Source organism: Acartia tonsa, chromosome 3 (genome assembly GCF_053477335.1).
Source record: "Acartia tonsa isolate MP-2025a chromosome 3, ASM5347733v1, whole genome shotgun sequence".
NCBI classification, from domain to species: domain Eukaryota; kingdom Metazoa; phylum Arthropoda; class Copepoda; order Calanoida; family Acartiidae; genus Acartia; species Acartia tonsa.
The window spans coordinates 2,908,897-2,934,680 of record NC_137262.1 but is presented as its reverse complement, the minus strand read 5'-3'; the positions used below and the strand labels follow the sequence as shown (position 1 = coordinate 2,934,680).

The following is a 25,784-nucleotide window of genomic DNA, read 5'->3' as shown; positions in this document are numbered from 1 at the left end:
TGTAACTAGATAGATAGATAGATATTAACTAAAGCCTCTAGGTCAGCTATGCTAGCTGTTGTAATAGCAGATATAGCTTCAATCTCCTTAGAGTACATAGATAGATAGATACATATTAACTAAAGCCTCAAGGTCAGCTATGCTAGCTGTTGTGTTGGCAGATATAGCTTCAATCTCCTTAGAGTGTACCTAGATAGATAGATACATATTAACTAAAGCCTAATTATTTAGTTTTTCAATTAGCCGGTAGTAGAGGGTTTTAATAAACATCCTAACTTTTCGTCTTCGTAGTATAAAATAGAGTGCCCCAACAGTAAACCCTTTTTTAAATGCTTTTAATAAAAATATTAGTTGTTTTTAATTCTTTAATTCTTTGAATTCAAATTTGGCTCTAAAAAGTTTTTTGATACATTTTTATGATCCTTTTCTAAAAAAAATATCATCACTATATGTTTCATCCTCAAGTCAGTTAAATTGTCCAAATAGAAAAAAGTAGTAATATTTTTAAATGCTATTCTTATTGTTGGCCCCATTTTTGTAGAGTATCCTCTCATTTAAAGTTTGTTGATTTTATTATAAATAGCGGATTCGCCCCTAGCTTCTAGGGGTTTTGTCCCAAGAGGTAATTAAATAAAAGAAAAACAATAATTTAGGTTACCTAAAAAAATTGGTGGGTTTGGGGGTGTCGAACCCTCCAAAAAATAGCTTAGACCAACACAAGACCAATATATATATTCCCAGAAGAGTAGAATCCAATCTGTTTTGTGGTTACCGAGATCTCAAGCTTCAGACAGACGGACAGATATCAAGCTACTTTGTATTATAGATATTTAATAATTTTAACAAAATAAGTAAGGTTACTTTGTTAAGTTTAATTTTTAGGGAAGTTTCTAAAAATGTAAAACGGGGTGATTACTTATGTAAACTTTACTCCCATTAGTTTTACCTCCACTCAAATATTTTTTAAAGCTTGGAAATCCCTAAGGGATTCTCATAGGTCTTTGGATGGTTTTAGGCTATTTTCTTTGTCCTCTCTCTGTCACCCTTTAAATATTCTAGTAGATATATTTAACAACATGAAAGATGTATAAACTTATGGTAAAGTTTCAGCAAAAATTAAGTTATTCTAAAAAAAATCTAATTCCCCTACACTTCTAAATCGGCTGTAAAGGGTTGACATACTAAACATCAAACTATGCGTATTTTAGTTCAACTTGGTGATCTTAGAGTGTAAAGGTTTTTTAAGAACGATATTTTCATTGCATTTCTTACTACATACAATAAATAAAACCTTTATTTATTTAATAATAAATTTGAAGATTTTAAGTTCCTGTAAACGGTCAAGAAATTATTGTTTTAACAAGACTGAGATTAAAATAAGTTTAGGAAATGGTATATAAGAGGTTACTAAGTGCAACATTTTTTAATTAAGGAAAGTTCTGCAATCTCTTTGTGGTCTCTAATTTATGAAGAACTTTTGTTCTAATTTTCTTACTATTGATTTAAATCTAGTTGAGATGTACTGGTTCATCAATATTTATATAAAGTTAAAATGATAGCAGATGGACTAATCTTAAACTTTCCTGAAAATTATCGAGAGATAGTTCCATCGTTTTATTATTTCATTGTGGAAATATAGGCAGACATCATATTACTTATAATGAGGATGGAAAATGTTATAATTCTTTTATTGCAATCTCTAAGTAATAAAATGAATTTGGCATAGTTTTTATTTTTGTTGGTTTTAGGCTATTTATTGTCCTTTCCCTCATTCTGTAAATGCAGAATAGATCCCCAATATACTTGGGGACAGCCACTGGTAGATATATAAACAGGTAGATGGATGAATAGATAGTGAAAGAACATATAGAATTAAAGTATTTAAAATTTTGAAACATAAAATTTCTGAATCGACTGTAAAGGGTTAAAAGGTTCAAATATGATTATTTTAGTATAACATAAGTTTGTTAGAGAGAATCTTTTAGGAATTTTTAGTGTTTTCTCATCGTGTACCAATCTGTATACACACGATGATAACAACTAAAATTGTTTTTGTTTAATAATTTTGTAGCTTTTGAGTTTCACTTTGGCGAATTAATTAAAGTTTAATAAGAAATAAATTTTATGAATTAAAATTTAAATTATATAACATAATTTACCATGTGTACTAATGCCACAATACATTCTGCGTGATTTCAATATCGCTAAAAATATATGAAGAACTTTTGTTCTAATTACCTACTTTTGACTTTACTGTCAAGATATCAAAATTTAACAATATTTACATTATTTTCTTTCCTCAACATTTTATAGCGATCAGTCTGGAATTTTATCAGACATATACGCAGATATTCTATTACTTTCTTATAAAAATGAAAAAAAAATATTCTTTTATTGCAATCTTAAATTGTTTTAATCTTAAAGTAATAATATGGTTATATATAATTGCTATGTATATGACAGAGAAGTGTATTTTAAGTAGTTTTTGTCATTTCTAAATTAAAATCTAGAGGGATTATTAGATAATGAAAGAAGAAGATATAGAATTAAACTATTTTAAATTTTTAAGAAGAAAAAATTCTAAATTGGCTATAAAGGGTTAACATACCAAACATTAAACTATGAATATTTAAGCTCAACTTAATTTTTAAAGAGCATTATTATCTTTGGAAAAATAAGTTCTTTCCTTGGGGGTTTCCAATCACTATAGTAAATTTCAACTATATCTGTTTTCATAATTAAATGTAAAGATTTTAAGTTTCCATATAGCAAATAAAACAAAGTTTTAATTAGATCTAAATAAAAAGAAACTAATCAAAATATAAAAAAGGAGTTAATACAAAAAATAGTTGTGGCTTATATATACTTGGATTTCCGTAATGGAAATCAATTTATGAAGAACTATTGTTCTACTTTTGACCTAACTCTAGCTACAATGAATTAACATGTTCATCAACATTTATATCTCAATTAATAGAGATATCTCCAAAATGTTAGTGATGTAGGCCTTCTAACCTTGCTAAATTCTTTTGGATAAATTTAAAGCTTCCCTGAAAATAGTGATGCAATGTTTTCTTAGATCTTTGAACTTTAAATTATAAAATGTATTGTGTACAGCTGTTATGTAAACTAAAACTAAGTTGTCAATTTTAGTTAGTTTTAAGCTATTTTTTCTCATCTCCCATATTAATAACATATCTGCTATATTCTAGGGGTGGCACGCGCTAGTAGGTTGATAAGCAGGTAGATTGATGAATAGATTGTAAAAGTATTCTTAAAAATAAACTATTCAGAATTTTAAAAATCAAATTTCTACATATTTTTAAATCGGCTGTAAAGGGTTAACGTACAAATATTCAAATGATTATTTTAGTATACCTTAAGTTTAGTAGAGTGCCAATATATTTTTGGAATCATAAGTTTTTTCATCGCCCTTCTAACTACTTTGGATAAATATCAACAAAATCCTTCTTTTAAAAATAAAATTTAAAACTTTTTAGTTTCTCTTTGGCAAATTAATTAAAGTTTGAATTAGGCTCAAGTTTAAATAAATATAACAATCTATATAGTGAATTTGTTATCACTTCAATGTTAGAGTAAACAAGTATTGGGTACCAAAAGTTTCAAAATTATATGAAGAACTATTGTTCTAATAATCTAAAATTTTATTCCACCTAACTTAAAAGATATGCGAGTTTATAGTAACATTGACAATTTAAAAAAAAGAGCGACTTAGGATATCCTAACCTTATATTCAATATTAGCGGATGCGTCCCTAGTATCTAGGGATATTAGAAGGGACATGAAAGTGCAGAAAAATAACTTAAAACCGTACAATGACTTTTTTTATAAAAATTAAACAGCCTAAAACCACCCTGGGACCTATAAGAAGCTTTACTCTAAAGGAGAACAATATCGGTTCAGCGGTAAGCGAGATCCTTCGCTACAGACAAAAAAAGCTTACTACTTTATATAATAGGATTATAGAACAATCTAAACATCCCTGAAAATGTTGAGTGATTGGTCTAGCCAACATCGAGACATATATTATGTTACTTTCATATATGGATCATTATTTATACAATAATGATCGTAGATTATTTTAATCCTAAATTAATAAAATGTAGTTTTAAAAATTAACTTTTCCTAATCGGCTGTAAAGGGTTAACATAACAAACATTCAAATATTATTATAGAAGTTTAACTTCTTTTTAATAGAGTGTCAACTTTTTTTCTCATTTTTCAGTCCTTTGATATGACGTTTCCAATCACATTAATAAATATAGACTAGTTGAATATTAAATTACTTCAAAGTTTTAAGTTTCCTTTTGGCTTTTAAAATAAAGATTTTTACAATTTTAACAGTGAACTAAATGAAACAAATAATTAATTTGAATTCGCTATTCATAAAACTGCCTATGTATAATTGAAAAGCAAGAATTGAGATTCTAATTAATATCTGTCGAACAAACTGTTCTATTATTAACTTATGATTTCACTTAATTAGTTGAGAGGATATTAAATCATCATTCATAAAGTTTTTTTATATGGGAAGGTTTTTCTTAAAACCAAGAACAATAAGTCCAGCTGTTAACGAAACATTTTTCTTAAAAAATAATTGGGTATAGTCCTTTCCATGACATCGCTCCATATGGGGCGATGATTTTAATTGATCGCCTCTTATGACATGGGGCGATGTAATGGCTCCTTGAAAGGAGCGATTTAATAGCCCCTTATAACAAGAGGCGATGTTATGACTCCTTGAAAGGAGCGATTTAATAGCCCCTTGCCCTAAGAGGCGATTAAATGATCCTTTATCGCTCCTTTATCGCCCCTTCTAAAGAGGAGATGATATGTCCTCTTATCCCAAGGGGCTATTTAATTAAATATCGCCTCTTCATGGCCCCTTCACTATTATATATATCTTAGTCCCTTGATGGCCCCTACATCGCTCCTACATCGCCCCTTCATCGCTTCTGTCTTAACCTCTTTTCGAGGAAGCTTTGTGTTTATCAAGTTCAAAATTAATTCCTTACCATTAACCAAAAACTAAGCGCAAATGTCGTCTTTTTTGACTTTCCCTTCATAAAGTGACGCAGCATGGATTGTTTATATGCGCCCACGTTTTTACTTTTGAATGAGACATGAGGGTGTGAAGATTTCGGAGAACAAAATTGGGCCTATCATTGGTCTCATAGTGTGTGAACGACCCTAGTATACCAGGGATTTGAAACCATAAGAGCTTCAGGTAGAATTTGTTAATTTTATAAGGAAGTATGGTGTATAGGACGATTATATGTAGTTTTAAAAAGGCTTTAGCCAGCTAAGCATGAAACTTAATTATGATTAATATATGTTTTAGTAACTTTTATGTGCCTTATTGTTGCATTTAACAATGATTTATTAAACCAAATAATTTTCCTTTAAAGCCAAAGTTTCCAAAGATTTTTACCGTAGTGAAAAATGATTTTTAAAAAGCAAATAAGATTACGTGGTTATAAATAACTGGAATTATGAACTAATTGATATTGTAATTTCAGGTCTTTGAAATAATTTCATCAATAAATCTATATTCAAACCTGCTGTTGAAACTTGATGGTTCCTGGTATTGGGGGTTTGTATGTTCGCCAACTGATCTCGTGAACTTCCCGCTAATTCGGAAGTCAAGCTCAACCAAAGTGTCATGGTTGAGACAATTTCATCAATAAATCTATATTCAAACCTGCTGTTGAAACTTGATGGTTCCTGGTATTGGGGGTTTGTATGTTCGCCAACTGATCTCGTGAACTTCCCGCTAATTCGGAAGTCAAGCTCAACCAAAGTGTCATGGTTGAGACAATTTCAAAGGACTTGAAGTTTAGGCGTTAGCAAATTTCAATATCCTGATGTTTGAAGGAGCTGCACAAGCAATTTCAAAGAAGTGAAGGTTGAAGTTTAGGCATTAGCAAATTTCAAATAACCTGATGGTTGAAGGAGCTGCACAAGCAACTTCAAATGGTTCTGAAGAATAGGCAATAGCATTCTTCAAAGAATCTGGAGAATAGGCGTTAGCATTCTTCAATAGATCAATAGCATATAGTGTATTGATGAAAAAAAAACATTGACAATTTTTCTGTGAAATAATTACCTAGTGAATCAATATGGTGCTCACTAAAAAGCAGAAAATTGAGCGAGCTATCGCTATTGGCAATGAAAGGCTAGAGGTGTTTGACGAACAGATAAAAGTGTTTTATGAAAATCTAAAAGCCTGCCAAAGTTTTAGTTCATGTGAAAATGTGAATTTAAAATCAATTCGTGACATTTTTAGTGAGGTCAAGGACCAATCTGACCTAATAAAAAGTCTAAAATCTGCCGTGGAGACTAGTGAGATGCGCAAGTTCAAGCGTGATTTGTATGAAGCTAGTGAACAGAAAACTGTTGCAGTTAAAGTTTATGCGTCGTTGGAGCAGTGTACGAAAATTCTGCACTGGCTTGACAATGATTCAGACGACGCGAGGTCGAGCACTGTCGCCAGGAACCTCGACGTCGTTGAGAAGGTGAGGATGGACATGGGAGTGCTTAAAATTTCCATGGAGTTGCGCCAAGAAGTACGTGATATATACCGAAGGCTTAGAGAGATGGAACGTCGTTCATCTAACTCGGATAAGCTTGGTGTCTGTGGCACCAATAATTGCGACAGTTATTATAGTCGTAGGTTACTCCATGAGGCTAGTGCTGGTGTGAATACAGTCTACAAGTCAAGTTCTGCACCCAGCCCCTGTACCTTCTTTGTTGATAATGAACCGGTTGGTACTGCCGTAGCTGTTGATAATGAGCCGGTTGGTACTGCCGTAGCTGTTGATAATGAACCGGTTGGTACTGCCGTAGCTGTTGATAATGAGCCGGTTGGTACTGCCGTAGCTGTTGATAATGAGCCGGTTGGTACTGCCGTAGCTGTTAATAATGAACCGGTTGGTACTGCCGTAGCTGTTGAGAATGAGCCGGTTGGTACTGCCGTAGCTGTTGATAATGAACCGGTTGGTACTGCCGTAGCTGTTGATAATGAGCCGGTTGGTACCGCCGTAGCTGTTGATAATGAACCGGTTGGGTCTGCCGTAGCTGTTAATGATGAACCTGTTTGTTCTGCTTGTGATGCTGTTATTGAGAAACCTGTTATTTCTGCAGTTGACGCTGTTGTTTGTGTTGCAGTCAAATCTGATGTTAAAGATACTGCCGTAGCTGGTGATAACATTGCTACGGCGGGTGAGGCTGTAGCCGTTCACAATGATGATGCTGAAATTGGTTGTATTGCAGCCGGTTCTGATGATGTTAGTTGTGCTGCAGTTATTCCTGATGATATTGGTAACGATACTGTAGCCGTTGAGAATATTGTTACGGCGGGTATTGAGCCGCTGAATGATTCGGTTCCAGCCGGACAAGAGCCGACGGGAGTTTCGGTTCCGGCTGGACAAGAGCCGATCAGAGTTTTGGTTCCAGCTGGACAAGAGCCGACGGGAGTTTCGGTTCCAGCTGGGCAAGAGCCAATAAGAAATTCGGTTCTGGCCGGACAAGAGCCGACGGGAGTTTCGGTTCCGGCCGGACAAAAGCCGGTAGATGATTCTAAATTTTATGACAGTCACACTTTCATTACTTGCCCTGGTGCTATCATGAATCAAGAATCGACTTGGCTGCTGCCAACCTTGCCGCCCGACACAGGGTAAGAGGCCTGCAAATAGCGGGTGGAAATATGGCGGGTGTTGCCGCCAGAAAGTCATTGAAAAATTTCAAACCACACATATCTAATCTACAACATAAACTATTTATGTGAAAATGATCTTTAAAGAAAAAATATTACAAGTTATATATTAAGCTTGTGAAGGGAACCTAAAAAGGTTCTGCAAAGAATAAGTATTCATTATTCAACTAATTTTATTGTTCATATTCAAGCACAAAAATTCTACAAAATTGTTTAGACTTTTAAAGCAGATTTTAAAAGATTTGTTTCTTTAAGTATGATTTTGAAAAGCAAAAGTCTGTGTGTATTAACTACCAAATGATTTGCAGATTTTTTTTAGATTGAGAAAAATAGATTTTAAGAATTATTTTTCGAGGTATTTTTTTCATGGTTCACGTTTGCTTAAAAAAATGTTATTTCTCAGATTCTCGTATGAGATAATGCATTAAAGTAAAGAACACAACATGTAAAATTATTATGATAATGTTTAAAATATTTCTTATTATTATTTTAAAAAGATTATCGCAAAAAATCAAGATATTTGTTTTAATTTGTAAGCAAATAAAGTTTTTTCTTTCACTCCGGAGGCAAGGATTCCTAATAATCCACGCGTAAAGATTTTTTCTTCATTCCGAGAGCAGAGATTCGTAGTAATATATGTACCTAGCGACTTCGGACAATTTTAAACTTTGAGAAGTATTTTATAGCAATTATTTCCTAGGTACATATATTTTCGTTCATGTTTAAATATAAACTCTATTTTCTATGAGATAAGCATTTATAATAATGAACACGATGTATGATATTATTAAATTATTGATTATTATTTATATGAATATCACAGAATTAATTTAAGATAAACTATGCATATTTTAAATTAACCTTTCCTTCATTTTATCGCAGATATTAAAATAAAAGCGGTTATTAAAAATTATGATTAATAATTGATTCTTATTTTATGAAAACTAAGAACATTTTCTTAGTAAAAAGCTACATTTTCATATGCCTATTTTTATGCCTAAAATAAGAATCAAATGAAATGCGATAAAATTTTATTCTATTTCATATGCTCAAATTTAATTTTATTGAGTTTAATTTCTTTTCAAAAGTACAATTCATTATAAAACTTACCTGAAAAGTTTAACAAAAAGGAATAAATGTGTCGAGGTTGCGTGATTCGATATTTATTCTAAGAAAAAAAAAATCAAGTATTTTTTTAGCAGATTTTTTTAAAAATTATATATGAATTTCAATCAAGTAAACATTTTTTATTCAGTTCAAGGAATGATTGAAAATTCATATTTAAAGTCTCATATTTTTTACAAAGAAAAATGGGTATTTTTTCATAATTTCAATGAAAATTCTAACGAAGATATTATTATTTTACTATTCTTTAAGTATTAAAAGTTTTATTGTTGATTAAGATATTACAGTTCTTATTCATTAAGTTTGAAAAACTTTCTGCCCAAGGATTTTGAAACATTTTTTCTTACTACTCTTTTTGATGCTTAACAAATTTAGTTTTAAGTACCTATAAATCTTAATTTTCTTGTCTAAGATTTATTTCGTTTTATTTTACCATTATTGTTTACATTTCGACCTGATTTCGTAGGTACTTATTGATTTATTAATAATGATTTATTACCTATTGATTATGAAATGATTATTATTTAGTATAAGTTGTTATATTTACAACATCATGATTAATAGGATTATCCATTTTAGGATTTGTGTATGTGATCTTGTGATTGTCATGTGCATGGAATGTTGTATGGTACAAACCAATCCCCATCCTTCTATCCTAAAATGTGAGGTATTATGAGTCCTAGTGAGGAGTATAATATTGTGTATGCATTTCACGGGGTTTCATTTAGTTAGGAGCAAAATTGTCACGTTTTCGGGATGTGGCTATTCTCATGTGATTATGGTGAGTTGAGTTTAGTGAGAAATGTTGCTAGTGCTCAGCGCAAAAAAACCTTGAATCTCGTTAAGGAAGTTAATTTGACTTTCAAACGGGGGGTGTGTCTTAACCTCTTTTCGAGGAAGCTTTGTGTTTATCAAGTTCAAAATTAATTCCTTACCATTAACCAAAAACTAAGCGCAAATGTCGTCTTTTTTGACTTTCCCTTCATAAAGTGACGCAGCATGGATTGTTTATATGCGCCCACGTTTTTACTTTTGAATGAGACATGAGGGTGTGAAGATTTCGGAGAACAAAATTGAGCCTATCATTGGTCTCATAGTGTGTGAACGACCCTAGTATACCAGGGATTTGAAACCATAAGAGCTTCAGGTAGAATTTGTTAATTTTATAAGGAAGTATGGTGTATAGGACGATTATATGTAGTTTTAAAAAGGCTTTAGCCAGCTAAGCATGAAACTTAATTATGATTAATATATGTTTTAGTAACTTTTATGTGCCTTATTGTTGCATTTAACAATGATTTATTAAACCAAATAATTTTCCTTTAAAGCCAAAGTTTCCAAAGATTTTTACCGTAGTGAAAAATGATTTTTAAAAAGCAAATAAGATTACGTGGTTATAAATAACTGGAATTATGAACTAATTGATATTGTAATTTCAGGTCTTTGAAATAATTTCATCAATAAATCTATATTCAAACCTGCTGTTGAAACTTGATGGTTCCTGGTATTGGGGGTTTGTATGTTCGCCAACTGATCTCGTGAACTTCCCGCTAATTCGGAAGTCAAGCTCAACCAAAGTGTCATGGTTGAGACAATTTCATCAATAAATCTATATTCAAACCTGCTGTTGAAACTTGATGGTTCCTGGTATTGGGGGTTTGTATGTTCGCCAACTGATCTCGTGAACTTCCCGCTAATTCGGAAGTCAAGCTCAACCAAAGTGTCATGGTTGAGACAGCTCCTCCATCGCTCCTTCTCCAAATTTATATTACATTGTACTTTGATGGCCCCTACATCGCCCCTCCATCGCTCCTACATCACCCCTTCATCGCTCCTTCTTCAAATTTATATTACATTGTACTTTGATGGCCCCTACATCGCCCCTCCATCGCTCCTACATCGCCCCTTCATCGCTCCTTCTTCAAATTTATATTACATTGTACTGTGATGGCCCCTACATCGCTCCTACATCGCTCCTTCATCGCTCCTACATCGCCCCTTCTCCAAATTTATATTACATTGCAACTTGATGGCCCCTACATCGCTCCTACATCGCTCCTCCATCGCCCCTTCATCGCTCCTTCTCCAAATTTATATAACATTGCAACTTGATGGCCCCTACATCGCTGCTACATCGCTCCTCCATCGCTCCTCCATCGCTCCTCCATCGCTCCTACATCGCCCCTTCATCGCTCCTTCCACAAATTTATATTACATTGTACTTTGATGGCCCCTACATCTCTCCTCCATCGCTCCTCCATCGCCCCATCGCCCCTTAATAGCCCCTTACCTTAATTTATATAAAAAAGCCCCTACATAGCCTCTCCATCGCCCCTTAATAGCTCCTTACCTTAATTTTTATAACATAGCCCCTACATAGCCTCTCCATCGCCCCTTAATAGCCCCTTATCTTAATTTATATAACAAAGCCCCTACATAGCCTCTCCATCGCCCCTAATAGCCCCTTACCTTTATTTATATAACAAAGCTCCTACATAGCCTCTCCATTGCCCCTTAATAGTCCCTTACCTTAATTTATATAACATAGCTCCTACATAGCCTCTCCATCGCCCCTTAAAAGCCCATTACCTTAATTTATATAACATAGCCCCTACATAGCCTCTCCATCGCCCCTTACCTTAATTTATATAACATAGCCCCTACATAGCCTCTCCATCGCCCCTTACCTTAATTTATATAACATAGCCCCTACATCGCCCCTCCATCGCTCCTACATCGCCCCTTCATCGCTCCTTCTTCAAATTTATATTAAATTGTACTGTGATGGCCCCTACATCGCTCCTACATCGCTCCTTCATTGCTCCTACATCGCCCCTTCATCGCTCCTTCTCCAAATTTATATTACATTGCAACTTGATGGCCCCTACATCGCTCCTACATAGCTCCTCCATCGCTCCTCCATCGCTCCTTCATCGCTCCTACATCGCCCCTTCATCGCTCCTTCTCCAAATTTATATTACATTGCAACTTGATGGCCCCTACATCGCTCCTCCATCGCCCCTTAATAGCCCCTTACCTTAATTTATATAACAAAGCTCCTATATGGCCTCTCTATCGCCCCTTAATAGCCACTTAATTTAATTATATAACATTGCCCCTACATAGCCTCTCCATCGCCCCTTAATAGCCCCTTACCTAAATTTATATAACAAAGCTCCTATATAGCCTCTCCATCGCCCCTTAATAGCCCCTTACCTTAATTATGTAACATAGCCCCTACATAGCCTCTCAATCGCCCCTTAATAGCCTCTTACCTTAATTTATATAACATAGCCCCTATATAGCCTCTCCATCGCCCCTTAATAGCCCCTTACCCTAATCTATATAACATAGCCCCTACAAAGCCTCTCCATCGCCCCTTAATAGCCCCTTACCTTAATCTATATAACAAAGCTCCTACATAGCCTCTCCATCGCCCCATAATAGCCTCTTACCTTAATTATGTAACATAGCCCCTACATAGCCTCTCCATTGCCCCTAAATAGCCCCTTACCCTAATTTATATAACATAGCCCCTACATAGCCTCTCCATCGCCCCTTAATAGCTCCTTACCTTAATTTATATAACATAGCCCCTACATAGCCTCTCCATCGCCCCTTAATAGCCCCTTACCTTAATTTATATAACATAGCCCTACATAGCCTCTCCATCGCCCCTTAATAGCCCCTTACCTTAATTTATATAGCATAGCCCCTACATAGCCCTTCCATCGCCCCTTAATAGCCTCTTACCTTAATTTATATAATCCTTACCTTAATATATATAACATAGCCCCTACATAGCCTCTCCATCGCCCCTGAATAGCCCCTTACCCTAATTTATATAACATAGCCCCTACATAGCCTCTCCATCGCCCCTTACCTTAATTTATATAACATAGCCCCTACATCGCCCCTCCATCGCTCCTACATCGCCCCTTCATCGCTCCTTCTTCAAATTTATATTAAATTGTACTGTGATGGCCCCTACATCGCTCCTTCATTGCTCCTACATCGCCCCTTCATCGCTCCTTCTCCAAATTTATATTACATTGCAACTTGATGGCCCCTACATCGCTCCTACATAGCTCCTCCATCGCTCCTCCATCGCTCCTTCATCGCTCCTACATCGCCCCTTCATCGCTCCTTCTCCAAATTTATATTACATTGCAACTTGATGGCCCCTACATCGCTCCTCCATCGCCCCTTAATAGCCCCTTACCTTAATTTATATAACAAAGCTCCTATATGGCCTCTCTATCGCCCCTTAATAGCCACTTAATTTAATTATATAACATTGCCCCTACATAGCCTCTCCATCGCCCCTTAATAGCCCCTTACCTAAATTTATATAACAAAGCTCCTATATAGCCTCTCCATCGCCCCTTAATAGCCCCTTACCTTAATTATGTAACATAGCCCCTACATAGCCTCTCAATCGCCCCTTAATAGCCTCTTACCTTAATTTATATAACATAGCCCCTATATAGCCTCTCCATCGCCCCTTAATAGCCCCTTACCCTAATCTATATAACATAGCCCCTACAAAGCCTCTCCATCGCCCCTTAATAGCCCCTTACCTTAATCTATATAACAAAGCTCCTACATAGCCTCTCCATCGCCCCATAATAGCCTCTTACCTTAATTATGTAACATAGCCCCTACATAGCCTCTCCATCGCCCCTAAATAGCCCCTTACCCTAATTTATATAACATAGCCCCTACATAGCCTCTCCATCGCCCCTTAATAGCTCCTTACCTTAATTTATATAACATAGCCCCTACATAGCCTCTCCATCGCCCCTTAATAGCCCCTTACCTTAATTTATATAACATAGCCCTACATAGCCTCTCCATCGCCCCTTAATAGCCCCTTACCTTAATTTATATAGCATAGCCCCTACATAGCCTCTCCATCGCCCCTTAATAGCCTCTTACCTTAATTTATATAATCCTTACCTTAATATATATAACATAGCCCCTACATAGCCTCTCCATCGCCCCTAAATAGCCCCTTACCCTAATTTATATAACATAGCCCCTACATAGCCTCTCCATCGCCCCTTAATAGCCCCTTACCTTAATTTATATAACATAGCCTCTACATAGCCTCTCCATCGCCCCTTAATAGCCCCTTACCTTAATTTATATAACATAGCCCTACATAGCCTCTCCATCGCCCCTTAATAGCCCCTTACCTTAATTTATATAGCATAGCCCCTACATAGCCTCTCCATCGCCCCTTAATAGCCTCTTACCTTAATTTATATAATCCTTACCTTAATATATATAACATAGCCCCTACATAGCCTCTCCATCGCCCCTGAATAGCCCCTTACCCTAATTTATATAACATAGCCCCTACATAGCCTCTCCATCGCCCCTTAATAGCTCCTTACCTTAATTTATATAACATAGCCCCTACATAGCCTCTCCATCGCCCCTTAATAGCCCCTTACCTTAATTTATATAACATAGCCTCTACATAGCCTCTCCATCGCCCCTTAATAGCCCCTTACCTTAATTATGTAACATAGCCCCTACATAGCCTCTCAATCGCCCCTTAATAGCCCCTTACCTTAATTTATATAGCATAGCCCCTACATAGCCTCTCCATCGCCCCTTAATAGCCTCTTACCTTAATTTATATAATCCTTACCTTAATATATATAACATAGCCCCTACATAGCCTCTCCATCGCCCCTAAATAGCCCCTTACCCTAATTTATATAACATAGCCCCTACATAGCCTCTCCATCGCCCCTTAATAGCCTCTTACCTTAATTTATATAACATAGGCCCTACAAAGCATCTCCATCGCCCCTTAATAGCCCCTTACCTTAATTATATAACATAGCCCCTACATAGCCTCTCCATCGCCCCTTAATAGCCTCTTACCTTAATTTATATAACATAGCCCCTTCATAGCCTCTTCATCGCCCCTTACCTTAATTTATATAACATAGGCCCTTTATGGCTCCTGTACAGCCTCTGTAATTGTATTGCCCCTTCATTATAGAAGGTAGGGCATTAAGGTAAGGAAGGAATGTGACCCTCTACAGTTTTAAATTTAAGTTTTAAAAGGATGACAAGGATGACAACATTTATAAAAGCAAAGCTCTGAAACGGTAGAAAAAAGTTTAAAGGAAGCCTGCAAGAAATACCACGCTTTAACTGCTGAAAGACTGCCACAAGTAGACCAAATACCCCAAATTTGAAGCCTTCAGCTTCTATAACAAAAAAGTTCTAGGCATTTTAAAATGACATTTTATGTACAATGGAAATTTTGAAAGAATTGCAATGCTCATGTTGAAAACTTTAAAATTAAACTACGTGGCCTAGAAACAAAATTATAAGCTTATTTTTGTCATAAATTTAGGTTTCCAGTAACTAATTATATTTTTACAATAAAAATACCCATTTTTATAGTCAAAATCATTAAAAAAAAATAAGTTTTACTTGCGTTGTACCGAATGTACTGTAGCCAATCAGAAGGCTGAATCAGCTTAACAACCAATCACAGCTAAGCTTGTATTAGTTTACCCCTTTGTTTCCGCTATGATTTTCGTTTAAAAATGCAATTTAAATCGATTTTTTTTCATAGATTTTGACTATGAAATGTGGTGTTTTTATTGTAAAAATGTAATCAGTTACAGGCAATCTAAGTTTCTGACAAAGATAAGGTTATAATTTTATGTCTAGGCAACGTAATTTAATATTGTTTTTTCTTTTATGAGCATTGGAAATCTTTCAAAAATTCCATTGTACATAAAATGCTATTTTGAAATGCCTAGAACTTTTTTGTTATTGAAGCTGAAGGCTTATAATTTGGGGTATTGGGTCTTCTTGTGGCAGTCTTTTAGCAGTTAAAGCGTGTTATTTCTTGCAGGCGTCCTTTAATGAACATTAATAATGTAGAGTGTCAGAACTGAATAGTCAGAACATAAATTTAAAATTCGAAACAAAATTGTAAGTAAATTTATTGAGAAATTGCTAACATGCAGGAAAATGCTTAAGGACGTACTCACATTTTTTGGACTTGATTATAGATATGATTCGCTTATAACATTCTATTTTGTTGTCCTAGGAATCAGTATCCCAGAAATCAGATTAATCGAATAATTTTGATACATAAAAATTTGTTGTAAGTTAATAATTAGTATGCTTAAAATGGACGTATGGATATTCTGATAATGATTATAGACTTTCTAAATCGTACCTTTCTACTACAGGAATCACATGCCTAAATTAACGAAAATAGCTAACCGTTACGGACGTACGGACTGATCCTTAATATAGAAAAGCTTTGCTTTTAAAAAGTTAAAAAGATTTTTTGAGGGGATGGGGTAATATTTTTCTTGGGGTGAATTTTCTGGGAGGGTGGAGATACCCTCCCTCGAAATAATTATAAACCCTCTATGAACTTAAAAGAAGCTTCACTGTAAAGGAGAACCATATAGGTTCAGCGGTTAGCTTTTCTACAGACAAAAAAAAGATTACTACTTTATATAATAGGTTATGAAAAAGGAAAAAAAAGCAAGATAACAAGGATAACAACATTCACAAAAGCAAAGCTCTAAAATCAGGAGGTCAAACATAAATTTTGTTAAAATTAGCGTAAATCTATAATACAAAGTAGAATGATGTCTGTCCATCCGTCTGTCTGTCTGTCCGTCTGTCTGTCCGTCTGTCTGTCCGTCTGTCTGTCCGTCTGTCTGTCCGTCTGTCAGTCCCTTAAGATCTCGGTAACCACTGGACCGATTATATTCTACTATTCAGGGAATATACCTACTGGTCCTGTGGTGGTTTTAGGCTATTTTCTTGGGGGGTGGGATACCCCCAACCCCCCCAAAAACAAAAAAATCCCCCCCCCATTTTTTTTTTTGCTGAAGATTTTCTTGGTCCTATTACGAATTTCGCCAAAAAAAAATTTTATCACCTCTTGGGGCAAAGCCCCTGAGGCTAGGGGCGAATCTGCTAGTATAGAATATAGTAAAAGGGCATAATTTTATTTTTAGTATTTGATTATAATACTAAACCTTGTTGTCCTAAGAAACATTACTCCAAAACCCAGATGAATGGGACAATGATATTATACAAAAAAATGGACGTACATACTTTCTAGTAATGAATATAGTATTGTACCCAACTGTTATAGAAATCATTCTGCAAAGTTTGAAATCGATAGGATATTTATAACATGTCTAAATTAAAGAAAATGTCGTCTAACCGTTTGGACGTACGGACAAACCAATCCTTACTATAGAAAAGTTTCGCATTTAAAAAGGAAAATTATAATGAAAATATAATGAATTAATAAAATAAATATAAATAATATAATAACATAATGAAATAAAGAAAAAAAATAAACTAAGAGAATGAAATTTTTTAGTTAAATAGAATATTGAATAAGGATCATATAATGGACAAACAGACAAAGTAAGTTATAGAGCAGACTTTAAGAGAATATGCTATTACTCAAAGATTATCACGAAACCTAAGTCTTTTGAAGCATAATTGAGAGACAGACAAAATAATTTATAGACTGGATATACATATGTCATGGGAATATTCACTAAAAATCTCAACAGTCTATCTTTAACAATAGCAGAGAAAACCACATGCTTAACTTAATGAGAAGAGCAATGACGAAAGGACTAGCCCTAATTGTAGAAAAGTCTCTCTTTTAACAAAAAAAGTATTTTTTTTGGTCTGAAGCTTAAAAATTTCATAAACTGACTAAATTCTCCATTTAAGGGAAGCTTCACATAGGTCATGGGATGGTTTTTTGCTTTTTCATTTTCAGATTTAAGCCCCTAATTGGTTTAGGCTATTTTTCTGCCTCCTTACATTAAAAAGAGCGCAGCTGCAAGTGAATAAGAAAAGAGAAATATAAAAGAAGAATACATAATATCCTATTATATAAAGTAGTAAAACATAAACAAACGTTGGAGTGGACAAACCTAGGAATGGGACAATCGTCGGAGTGGACATTGCTTATGTAAAACGCAGGAGTGTCTTTTATTTTATTTATAAGATAAAAATCTTTCAAAACAAAAAAAAATCTTGAATATCTTTTCTCACAGACTGAAATTTTAAAATCAGTCTAACAGTTTTCCAAAGTAGGTAAGTTCTATCGAAAGGCAAAGGTTTGAAACAGATAGAACATTTCATTAAACTAAAACATATTTTTTTCTCACATTGTTTACAACTGTCAAATAGGTTTTTTTATATGCCTAACCCCTGCAGGGGGCTTATTTGTATATTTATATCTTAACCTAACCTAACCTGTGTAGAAATAACTAAACAAATGTTGTTGAAACCTAATTTTTAAGATATTATAGACACTTCTGCGTTTTACTTATATAATGTCCACTCCGACATTTGTCCGAAATATCCTGTGTTTGTCCACGTTAGTAAGGCTTTCTGTTCTGAAACTTAAGATCTCAATAACTACTAAACAGATTGGGCTTTCTATTTCAGGTAAGCTTAATATTTGTCTTGTAATGGCTTTAGGCTATTTTATTTTAAGTCGAGGGATGGTTTTAGGCTATTCTATTTTAAGTCCTGGGAAGGCTTTAGGCTTTTATTCATTCCCCTTTGAATACAGAGCCAATAGATGCTGGGGGCGTAGCCGCTAGTCGATATACAAAGTTTTTTTTTGTCTGTAGCAAAGGATCTCGTTTGCTGCTAAACCGATATGATGTATGTCTGTCTGTCTATACCGTAGGATCTTGCTAACCGCTGAGTACTGAGATGATTTTAAGATAGTTTATTTTTTTTCCTTATAATAAAATAACAGGATATTTGTCCATAAAAAGCGAAGCAATATCTTAATTTTTGTTGTTGGAACTGTTATTCAGTTGATTATACCAAGGATCTAAAGGAATAAGACAATGGCCGATAAATTTTTATCCATCCCTAATAACGATACACAAAATTGCAACACTACAACCAAAATATGACAAAAGTCCCCAAAGTTTTGAGCCAACGAATAAGAAAACTTCATTATAAAACTTTGGAGACTATTGTAAAAATTGCCTAATGTTTCCTTTATCCCTGAGATTATACAGACTATCCTTAAACTAATATTTACATTAAAGTAACAGGATGTTTATCAGTATCAACTGAACCGATATGCTTCTCCTTTACATTGAAGCTTATTTTACTCGCAGGAAAAGTTTTCATTTTGGGGAGGGGACTAACACTTTCAGCCCCCGGAAGGTATCACTTCCCTTAAATTCTTAACCTTCCCCCTCCCCCCCCTCTCCACCACATCTATTCATTAAAGTACTCCTAGGGTCATCTATGGGATTAGCCGTTAGTGACTTAAAAATAATTCAAGTGCAATGATATATTTACCAAATTAATACGATAATTTTGTATACATTTTTTATGAAAAAAAATTATTTTGCCAAAGGCAGCCAAAAAATAAGCAGCAAATATTTCAAAAATGCTCTGATAATCAGAGATCTACAGGGATAAGACGATTGTCGATAAAATGATATATATACATATATACAGTGTGTTTTTTTATGAGAACTTTTTTGAAAGCAATTTTACCTTACTTATAGTTATTAGAATTTAATGATTAATGGCTTATTCTCTTCTTTTTTATAACCTTTAATAGAAAAGCAAAAAATATTTCAGTTTTTATTCAAAAAGTACAGTAAATTAAAAAATTTAAAACTTAGGTGTCAACATCTAAAAATGGTTTTAGTGCATTTTTCTTATAATCTACCTTTGCAAGAATGGCTGCAAAACGCTTCAAAGTTGAGATATTGAGCTAAAAATTTATATAGATACTACTTGTGACATGTACTAGAACATTTTGAAATTTGAAGGCCATATCTCAACCAGGGAGGGAATACTGGCCCCCCAATGTACTCCCTCCATTCTTGGAAAGGGTAGAAGATTTGAGCATAAGAAAAATGCGCTAAAACCATTTCTCGTATTCATTTGAATCCGGTGGATAGGAACCGGTTCTCATCCATACGAAAAAACTATGTCTAGCATCGTATTATATCCAGCTTTCTACGAATATAGATATGTACAATCATAAGATTAAACCCAGTTTTTTTAGCCGGTGCCTTCTGCACCTCGGGGCTAAAAAAACTAGTTTTAATCTCATAATTGTACTTTCTATATCCGCGGAAAGCCGTTTATAATACGATGCGAGAAATAACTATTTTAGATGTTGACACCCATGTTTTGAAATTTTGAATTTACTGTACTTTTTAAATAAAAACTGAAATATTTTTTTGCTTTTCTGTTAATGGTTATAAAAAACGAAGAGAATAAGCCATTAATCATTAAATTCTGATAACTATAAGTAGGGTAAAATTGCTTTCAAAAATGCTCTCATAAAAAAAAACACTGTATATATATGTATGTTTATATATTAATTATTCCCATTGATGATTCACAAAATTACCCCTTCTTTAGTTTAGAATTAGTGGTTGAAACATTTAGACACTCAACTTAATGAACTAAACAATCACAAAACAATAAAAAGTCCCCAAGGTTGTTAATCTAACGAATAAGAAAACGGTATTATAAAACTTTGGAGACTAGACAGCACTCTTGGATAAGCCAACTTATAACACTTTGGGAACTATCCTAATCCTCCCTGGCGAAATGACAATGAGATTTTTTGGTAAATTTGTGGCAAACTTTATTCTTAATAAATTAGCACTTGGCAAAATTATACTGGAGAGATATTTCATTGAAGAATAAATTTTTTTTTTGCCCAAACTTTTCGTCAGCCAATAATAACAGATAAGTTAAACATTGTAAAAATAATATAGTAACTTAACTCGAGTTGTCAACGGCAGAAATTAGGTCCTGAGATGGTTTTAGGCCTGGAAAGGTTTATAACAATTTTATCTGTATTTCTTAAAATAAATTAACAGAATCTTTGTCTGTATGTATGAATGTCTGTCTGTACCGAAGGATCTTGCTAACCGATGAACCAATATGGTTCTCCTTTACAGTGAAGATTCCTATAGGTCCTGAGATCGTTCTCCTTAATAGGGTAGCTTCTCATAGGTCCTGGGGAGGTTAATAACTATTTTATTTTAATCCTTATAATAAAGTAACAGGATCTTTGTCTGTATGTATGTCTGTCTGTACCTTGCTAACCACTAAACCGACATGGTTCTCCTTTACAGTGAAGCTTCCTATGGGTAATGAGATGGCTTTAGGCCATTTTATTTTTAATCCTTATAAAAAGTAACAGGATCATTGTCTGTATGTATCAAAGAAGATCGCTAACTGCAGAACCAATATGGTTCTCCTTTATAGGGTAGCTTCCAATAGATCCTGGGAAGGTGTATAACTGTTTTGAAGGAGGATATAAGGGGCTATTAAGGGGCGATGGAGAGGCTATGTAGAGGCTATGTTATATAAATTAAGGTAAGGGGCTTTTAAGTGGCGATGGAGGGCTATTAAGGGGCGATGGAGAGGCTATGTTATATAAATTAAGGTAAGGAGCTATTAAGGGGCGATGGAGAGGCTATGTAGGGGCTATGTTATATAAATTGGCTATTAAGGGGCGATAGAGAGGCTATATAGGGGCTATTTTATATAAATTAAGGTAAAGGACTATTAAGGGGCGATGGAGAGGCTATGTAGGGGCTATGTTATATAAATTAAGGTAAGGGGCTATTAAGGGGCGATGAAGAGGCTATTTAGGGGCTATGTTATATAAAATCGGGTAAGGGGCTATTAAGGGGCGATGGGGAGGCTATGTAGGAGCTATGTTATATAATTAAGGTAAGGGGATATTAAGGGGCGATGGAGAGGCTATGTAGGGGCTATGTTACATAATTAAGGTAAGGGGCTATTAAGGGGCGATGGAGAGGCTATGTAGAGGCTATGTTATATAAATTAAGGTAAGGGGCTATTAAGGGGCGATGGAGAGGCTATGTAGGGGCTATGTTATATAAATTAAGGTAAGGAGCTATTAAGGGGCGATGGAGAGGCTATGTAGGGGCTATGTTATATAAATTAGGGTAAGGGGCTATTCAGGGGCGATGGAGAGGCTATGTAGGGGCTATGTTATATATATTAAGGTAAGGATTATATAAATTAAGGTAAGAGGCTATTAAGGGGCGATGGAGAGGCTATGTAGGGGCTATGCTATATAAATTAAGGTAAGGGGCTATTAAGGGGCGATGGAGAGGCTATGTAGGGCTATGTTATATAAATTAAGGTAAGGGGCTATTAAGGGGCGATGGAGAGGCTATGTAGAGGCTATGTTATATAAATTAAGGTAAGGGGCTATTAAGGGGCGATGGAGAGGCTATGTAGGGGCTATGTTATATAAATTAGGGTAAGGGGCTATTTAGGGGCGATGGAGAGGCTATGTAGGGGCTATGTTATATATATTAAGGTAAGGATTATATAAATTAAGGTAAGAGGCTATTAAGGGGCGATGGAGAGGCTATGTAGGGGCTATGCTATATAAATTAAGGTAAGGGGCTATTAAGGGGCGATGGAGAGGCTATGTAGGGCTATGTTATATAAATTAAGGTAAGGGGCTATTAAGGGGCGATGGAGAGGCTATGTAGGGGCTATGTTATATAAATTAAGGTAAGGAGCTATTAAGGGGCGATGGAGAGGCTATGTAGGGGCTATGTTATATAAATTAGGGTAAGGGGCTATTTAGGGGCGATGGAGAGGCTATGTAGGGGCTATGTTACATAATTAAGGTAAGAGGCTATTATGGGGCGATGGAGAGGCTATGTAGGAGCTTTGTTATATAGATTAAGGTAAGGGGCTATTAAGGGGCGATGGAGAGGCTTTGTAGGGGCTATGTTATATAGATTAGGGTAAGGGGCTATTAAGGGGCGATGGAGAGGCTATATAGGGGCTATGTTATATAAATTAAGGTAAGAGGCTATTAAGGGGCGATTGAGAGGCTATGTAGGGGCTATGTTACATAATTAAGGTAAGGGGCTATTAAGGGGCGATGGAGAGGCTATATAGGAGCTTTGTTATATAAATTTAGGTAAGGGGCTATTAAGGGGCGATGGAGAGGCTATGTAGGGGCAATGTTATATAATTAAATTAAGTGGCTATTAAGGGGCGATAGAGAGGCCATATAGGAGCTTTGTTATATAAATTAAGGTAAGGGGCTATTAAGGGGCGATGGAGGAGCGATGTAGGGGCCATCAAGTTGCAATGTAATATAAATTTGGAGAAGGAGCGATGAAGGGGCGATGTAGGAGCGATGAAGGAGCGATGGAGGAGCGATGGAGGAGCTATGTAGGAGCGATGTAGGGGCCATCAAGTTGCAATGTAATATAAATTTGGAGAAGGAGCGATGAAGGGGCGATGTAGGAGCAATGAAGGAGCGATGTAGGAGCGATGTAGGGGCCATCACAGTACAATTTAATATAAATTTGAAGAAGGAGCGATGAAGGGGCGATGTAGGAGCGATGGAGGGGCGATGTAGGGGCTATGTTATATAAATTAAGGTAAGGGGCGATGGAGAGGCTATGTAGGGGCTATGTTATATAAATTAGGGTAAGGGGCTATTCAGGGGCGATGGAGAGGCTATGTAGGGGCTATGTTATATATATTAAGGTAAGGATTATATAAATTAAGGTAAGAGGCTATTAAGGGGCGATGGAGAGGCTATGTAGGGGCTATGCTATATAAATTAAGGTAAGGGGCTATTAAGGGGCGATGGAGAGGCTATGTAGGGCTATGTTATATAAATTAAGGTAAGGGGCTATTAAGGGGCGATGGAGAGGCTATGTAGGGGCTATGTTATATAAATTAAGGTAAGGAGCTATTAAGGGGCGATGGAGAGGCTATGTAGGGGCTATGTTATATAAATTAGGGTAAGGGGCTATTTAGGGGCGATGGAGAGGCTATGTAGGGGCTATGTTACATAATTAAGGTAAGAGGCTATTATGGGGCGATGGAGAGGCTATGTAGGAGCTTTGTTATATAGATTAAGGTAAGGGGCTATTAAGGGGCGATGGAGAGGCTTTGTAGGGGCTATGTTATATAGATTAGGGTAAGGGGCTATTAAGGGGCGATGGAGAGGCTATATAGGGGCTATGTTATATAAATTAAGGTAAGAGGCTATTAAGGGGCGATTGAGAGGCTATGTAGGGGCTATGTTACATAATTAAGGTAAGGGGCTATTAAGGGGCGATGGAGAGGCTATATAGGAGCTTTGTTATATAAATTTAGGTAAGGGGCTATTAAGGGGCGATGGAGAGGCTATGTAGGGGCAATGTTATATAATTAAATTAAGTGGCTATTAAGGGGCGATAGAGAGGCCATATAGGAGCTTTGTTATATAAATTAAGGTAAGGGGCTATTAAGGGGCGATGGAGGAGCGATGTAGGGGCCATCAAGTTGCAATGTAATATAAATTTGGAGAAGGAGCGATGAAGGGGCGATGTAGGAGCGATGAAGGAGCGATGGAGGAGCGATGGAGGAGCTATGTAGGAGCGATGTAGGGGCCATCAAGTTGCAATGTAATATAAATTTGGAGAAGGAGCGATGAAGGGGCGATGTAGGAGCAATGAAGGAGCGATGTAGGAGCGATGTAGGGGCCATCACAGTACAATTTAATATAAATTTGAAGAAGGAGCGATGAAGGGGCGATGTAGGAGCGATGGAGGGGCGATGTAGGGGCTATGTTATATAAATTAAGGTAAGGGGCGATGGAGAGGCTATGTAGGGGCTATGTTATATAAATTAGGGTAAGGGGCTATTCAGGGGCGATGGAGAGGCTATGTAGGGGCTATGTTATATATATTAAGGTAAGGATTATATAAATTAAGGTAAGAGGCTATTAAGGGGCGATGGAGAGGCTATGTAGGGGCTATGCTATATAAATTAAGGTAAGGGGCTATTAAGGGGCGATGGAGAGGCTATGTAGGGCTATGTTATATAAATTAAGGTAAGGGGCTATTAAGGGGCGATGGAGAGGCTATGTAGGGGCTATGTTATATAAATTAAGGTAAGGAGCTATTAAGGGGCGATGGAGAGGCTATGTAGGGGCTATGTTATATAAATTAGGGTAAGGGGCTATTTAGGGGCGATGGAGAGGCTATGTAGGGGCTATGTTACATAATTAAGGTAAGAGGCTATTATGGGGCGATGGAGAGGCTATGTAGGAGCTTTGTTATATAGATTAAGGTAAGGGGCTATTAAGGGGCGATGGAGAGGCTTTGTAGGGGCTATGTTATATAGATTAGGGTAAGGGGCTATTAAGGGGCGATGGAGAGGCTATATAGGGGCTATGTTATATAAATTAAGGTAAGAGGCTATTAAGGGGCGATTGAGAGGCTATGTAGGGGCTATGTTACATAATTAAGGTAAGGGGCTATTAAGGGGCGATGGAGAGGCTATATAGGAGCTTTGTTATATAAATTTAGGTAAGGGGCTATTAAGGGGCGATGGAGAGGCTATGTAGGGGCAATGTTATATAATTAAATTAAGTGGCTATTAAGGGGCGATAGAGAGGCCATATAGGAGCTTTGTTATATAAATTAAGGTAAGGGGCTATTAAGGGGCGATGGAGGAGCGATGTAGGGGCCATCAAGTTGCAATGTAATATAAATTTGGAGAAGGAGCGATGAAGGGGCGATGTAGGAGCGATGAAGGAGCGATGGAGGAGCGATGGAGGAGCTATGTAGGAGCGATGTAGGGGCCATCAAGTTGCAATGTAATATAAATTTGGAGAAGGAGCGATGAAGGGGCGATGTAGGAGCAATGAAGGAGCGATGTAGGAGCGATGTAGGGGCCATCACAGTACAATTTAATATAAATTTGGAGAAGGAGCGATGTAGGAGCGATGGAGGGGCGATGTAGGAGCGATGGAGGGGCGATGTAGGAGCCATCAAAGTACAATGTAATATAAATTTGGAGAAGGAGCGATGAAGGAGCAATGGAGGGG

General features: G+C 35.9%; 1 protein-coding gene across 1 annotated transcript in view; it reads right to left on the bottom strand.

Annotated features, from left to right (window-relative positions):
* The window catches only part of LOC145312954 (uncharacterized), a 67,501-nt gene that overhangs the window by 19,396 nt on the left and 22,321 nt on the right, over window positions 1-25,784 (bottom strand). The window lies entirely within an intron of this gene.